Raw genomic sequence first — 6,000 nt, 5'->3', positions numbered from 1 at the left:
AATGTGGGCTAACTACAATTTTTCCATTTTTAAGCTATTTACACAGTAAACCGCATAATTATTTTAAGTTTTGTTCCAAATGTGGCAAATTGCATTAATTTAAAAATTTGCGTCAATATATATACAACCATTAGTATCTATGTACACAATGAACGTAGTTCGCAATTCCATATGTAGCTAGTAACACATAGCCACCTTTAGACTGGACATCTTTCGATGTAGGTCAAGTTAGCGCCATTTGTTTTATTATAACCCATTGTACAATGAACACATTGTGTTCTTTGTACCATGGCCTGTAGTCTGGCGTAGGAAGTGGAATAAGTATGTGTGTGAATTAATGGGATCTTCCTAATAAGGAGCTCTCCGTTGAATGGGTTAGGCCTGGTGAATGGGAAGTGTAGAAAGATGTGAAACGACCACGCTAGAATAGTTTCTGTCACCATAGCTCTGTAGAACTCTACAACCGACTCTTAGAAGATGCTCTGCGGAATGAAAAGGCCTCAACTCCAGGAAATAATACAGAATTGAAAAGGTATACGGTATCTATTCAAAAGTTGCAAAATCGACTCTTGGTGGCGCACTGAACTGGAAAAACTTGGAAAAGCAAGAACAGCTTTTAATAGAGCAGAACGCACCAAACTCAAAGAGAATTGGGATTCTTATCAATCAAATCTCAGAGAGTTTAAGAAAGTCTGCAGACAAAGACAAAGAGCTGCTTGGAGAACCTTCTGTGAGGAAGTCGAAATTTCCCGCAGGCTTCCAGGCTACAAAAAGCGCTCTCAAAGGACCCACATCGACATGTCGGCATATTAACGAAGGAAGATGGAAACTAAACTTCCAACCCTTGCGAAAGTGCTGAGGTCCTGATGAAAACACACTTCCCCAGTTCTAGCACCTTAACAGCACCAAACTGGATGGAAGAAACAATCATACCCTCAATAAACGACTGGCATCTCGCCAGAACAATTATTAATGAGAAAAAGCTAAAATGGGCCATATTGTGCTTTACCCCTTTCAAATCACCAGGGACTGACGGCATATATCCAGCCCTACTACGGTAGGGATTGGATATCCTTCTGCCGCACCTTGTGGAAATATTCAGAGCCTATTTGGCTCTAAAATATATTCCTAGGAAATGGAGGGAGGTACGTGTAGTGTTCATACCAAAACCAGGTAGGATAGACTACACCGTACCAAAGGCTTGACCAATTAGCCTAACATCCTTTCTGTTGAAAACGATGGAAAGGCTGTGCGAGAGATACATAAGGAATAAAGTTCTGGTCCATAACCCAAATCAGCATGCATATACTTCGGGAAGATTTACCGATTCTGCACTGCATCATGTAAAGGGAAGAATTGAAGGATCGCTGGACAATAAATAATTCACCTAGGTATATTCATAGACATTGAGGGAGCGTTTGATAAAACCACATTTCCAACCATCACTCAACAGCTTAACGTCAAGAATGTTCCCCTGGCCGTAAGCGAATGGATATTCAGTATACTCTCTAATAGAGGAATAAGCTTAAATGTAGAAGACGTTTCTGTTAGAGGCATGCTTACGAGGGGGTGTCCACAGGGGTGCTATCACCACTCCTCTGGAATATAGTTCTAGATACACATACTATGTGAGTGTGTGTATCAAGTTGAACACACTAGGAACACCTACTATCTATAAATCCTATGAAAACAGAGATGGTCCTCTTTACCAGGAAAAGAAGAATCACGGGCTTAATACCCCCAAGGATTCTAAACTACAGACTAAATTTTTCTGACGAGGTGAAGTACCGTGTGTATTACCCTTTGACAGGAAGTTAACATGGAACTCACACTTAGATGGTAGAACTAAAAGAGCATATATTGCCTATGAGCAGTGTCGACGAACAGTCGGACGCACCTTGGGCTTTTCGCACAAGGTGATCGCAGAGGATCACAGAACTGCACTCCATAGAGAGCAAATGGAATAATATCAAAACAGCAGTGCTGACAGCAGCAGCGTCCACCGTGGGAAACAAGAAAAAGAAGAGAAGAGGAACATGGTTTGATGACGAGTGCAGGCAAGCGATAGAAGAAAGAAACGAAGCGCACAAAATGTACATAACAAGAAGAACACGGGAAAGACGAACATCATTTGAAGTCGCAAGACGGAAAGCAGACAAGATATGCAGAAACAAAAAGAGAGCTTATGAAAATGGACAAATAGAAGAAATGGAACAAAATTTCAAAAAAAACGAAATTAGAGGAGCTTACGAATACCTAAAAAAGATAAAAAGTGGATATAAACCTCAAACAAGCCTATGCAAAGATGAAAATGGGCAAATAATCAGTGACCAACAGAAAGTCACAGAAACCTGGAAGCATTATTTTCAGACCCTACTTGGAACACAAGTAGATATGGAAGATGAAATGGGTACGAACCATGTAGAAGAGAACGAAGTTGAAGTAGAAGCTCCAACCATAGAGGAAGTTCTCGAAGCTATTAAGGCCCAGAAAAACAATAAAGCCCCGGGAGTTGACGAGATTCCGGCAGAACTGTATAAGGTAGGTGGCAACCACCTATCAAGTCATATCCACGCGCTTATCAAAGAAATATGGCAAGAAGAGAAAATACCCGACGAATGGAAGAAAAGTATAGTATGCCCAATCTATAAAAAAGGAGACAAACTCCAGTGCAAAAACTACCGTGGAATTTCTCTACTATGTACAGCGTATAAAGTCCTCACGTATATTATAAACCAGCGACTCCAACCACTAGCAGAAAATATTATTGGAGAATATCAGACGGGCTTCAGACGGGGAAGATCGACAATGGATCAAATATTTACAGTCAAGCAGGTCTTGAGCAAATCGTGGGAACACGACATTGATGTCCACAACGTGTTTGTAGACTTCAAACAGGCATACGATTCAGTCAAAAGGGACAGACTATACTATATATTGGCAGAATTAGCAATACCACATAAGCTAATTAGACTCATTAAAGCCACAATGGATGAAACTCAGGCATGTGTACGAATACAAAACAACCGGACAGACTTTTTCAAAATCTCGCAGGGACTAAAGCAGGGAGATGGGCTGGCACCAACATTGTTTAACCTGGCACTGGAGTATGCGGTTAGGCAAATGCAAACTGGACGAGAAAACCTACTGACCAATAAAACGGTTCAACTGGCTGCCTACGCCGATGATATTAATATTATGAGTAGAACATCAACAGGAGCACAGGAAGCATACGCAGAGTTAAAAACACAAACGAAAAGGCTAGGTCTGGAAATTAACACAGAAAAAACAAAAATAATGGTACAGACGAGAAGAAATATAATCACACAAAACATTATGCATGAAGATGACATTGAAACGGTTGGAAAGTTTACATACCTGGGAGTAGAAATATATGCCGATGGAGCAGAGGATGGAGAAATACGAAAAAGGATAACGCAGGCAAACAAAGCTTATTTTGCCCTCTCCCATATATTTCGGTCTAAAAGTGTCCACCGAAATACAAAGATGAGAATCTATAAAACTTTAATTCGGCCAATAGCATGTTATGGCAGCGAAGCATGGGTCCTGAAAGAAACATCCAAAAACAAACTCGACACATTCGAAAGAAAAGTACTGAGGAGAATACTAGGACCTGTGAGGGAAAACGGAATCTTCAGAATTCGATATAACAACGAGCTCTATCAACTGTATGAGGAAACACCCCTGTCAGACTTCATTAGAATACAAAGATTGCAATGGGCCGGACATGTGATACGAATGGGAGAGGATAGGCTACCAAAACGAGCACTGAACGCCAGAATGCAGGGAAAGAGACCAGTTGGAAAGCCAAGAAAGCGCTGGGAAGACACAGTAAGCAGCGACGCACAAGCACTTTTAGGAGTCCGTGTATGGAGAAGAGCAGCCACAGACAGACAAGGGTGGAGGCAAAAAATAAAGGAGGCCAAGGCTCATTTTGGGCTGTAGTGCCGTAGAAGAAGAAGAAGATCGCCTGGGTCTACACTGCTGTCATTAGGCCAATGCTAAGTTACGGAGCTATTGTTTGGGTACCAAAAGTGCTACAGGCAACAGCGATTAACAAACTAAACCATATTCAGCGGATGGCTTGCATAAATATAACCGGTGCCATGAAAACAACACCAACTGCTGCAATGCTGCAAAGTTAGTCATTGGCATCACGCTTCTAGATACATATGTCAAAGAGGTGGCGCTGGTGACAATGATGCGACTGCACTCAGCTGGTGCAAACCTTGATGTAGGAATGGAACAATTGAGAACTCGTTTCTGACGGGGAGAGCTGGATGCGCTACCCCTGCTACAAGCAAGCTGCCACTCAATTGAACAAAATTTTGTCTTTAACAAACCCTACAAAATCGAAACAAGAGTGTATAGGGAGACAAACGTGGCAAATGCCTATTGCATATACACCGATGGGCCCAAAATGGAAGAAGGCTCAGGATGCGGGATATACTCCAGATCATTGAACCTAAGAATAAAGTGGGGTATGGGCAAAAATGCCAGCGTAGTTCAGACATAACTGGCTGGTATCTCCATAGGCGCAAAAGAGATAACCCAAAAAGATGGGGTAAACTATAATAATCTACACAGATAGCAGACAAGCGCTATTAACCTTGAATAGGTCACGTGTCACATCAGGGTTAGTAATGGAGTGTCACGAACCACTAACTCAAGCTTCGGATGGGTATACCATCATCCTGAGGTGGGTTAAAGGACACGATAGGAATCAAGGCAACCGCATTGCTGACCAATTGGCTAGGAAGGCGGTAGGCCTAAGACTCTTAGGACTTGGGGATCTTTTTGGTTGGTCAACTGCAACAATCGCGGAAATTGTCAAATGTCACTCCCACACGCAAACCGTAAAAAGATGGGAAGAAGGGCAAGGATGTAGTCTTGTAAGGGTAACACTAAGTAACCTTGAAGAGTCAGCGTCAAAGAAGTACTTGGGAATGACCAGGAAAATCCTACGCTTGACAGTTGGTTTTTTAATTGGTCATTGTCAACTAAGCAAACACCTCCACACACTGGGGCTAGCAGACACACCACTATGTAGGAAGTGTGAACGAGAAGACGAAACTGTAGAGCATGTCCTGTGTGAATGCCCTCGTTAATATGAGAGTACGCGTTCGGCGAGTCCTGGCCCACACAAGGGAGATGTCTCCTGGTAACTTGTCCACCTTCCTAGAAATGGCAGGATGGACAATGAGTTATGAACGACAGCTCCCTGGGAGGATGCACAATGGGTCAATTGTGGCCTAAGTGCTGTGGAATTTAACTCACCATCTCTACTCTACAGATACAGATAAGTGAATCTAAGAAATCGTCGCAGGTTCCAACTTATACAGAGCTAAAGTGGAATTTTAAATATTCTAATGAGTCAAGGCATAATCGTAGTTCATCCTTTGTTACGAATTCGTCGTCAATATGCTGTGCCTTATGTAAACAAAGTCATTTTCTAAACCAGTGTCCGTTGTTTTTAAAAAATCTCCAGAAGAAAGATACCAATTTTGTAAAGAATCTTCCTCGTGTCTTAGGTGTTTTAATCAGGCTAATCGTTCTGTCAAGTCGTGTCCAAAAGCCTTTAAATGTAGTAAATGTAATAGTCATCTTCATAACAGTCTATTGCACTTCCACAGAAATCGTTCCAATAGTCAGTCGTCCACAGAGAATACAAATGGTCCAGGGGCATCGGAAGTCGAACGAAATTCGGCTGAAATATCACATTGTGCTGCTAGTTTTGTAGGGAAGAAAAACGAAACAGAAATCTTGCTCGGTACCAGTTTGGTTCATGCGATTGATAGTAAGGGATGTAAACAGCCCTTGAGATGTCTTCTAGATTCGGGTTCAATGAGCTCGTTCATTAGTCGAAAAGCTGCCAGTAGATTAGGCTGGCCTAAAACTCCTTGTTCATTTGAAGTTAACGGACTCAATTCGATGCAAACGAGACTGAATCATGGTCAAATAAGTTTTTCTATCCAAACG

Source organism: Diabrotica undecimpunctata, chromosome 7, assembly GCF_040954645.1.
Source record: "Diabrotica undecimpunctata isolate CICGRU chromosome 7, icDiaUnde3, whole genome shotgun sequence".
Lineage (NCBI taxonomy): Eukaryota > Metazoa > Arthropoda > Insecta > Coleoptera > Chrysomelidae > Diabrotica > Diabrotica undecimpunctata.
This window is presented reverse-complemented; position numbering follows the sequence as displayed.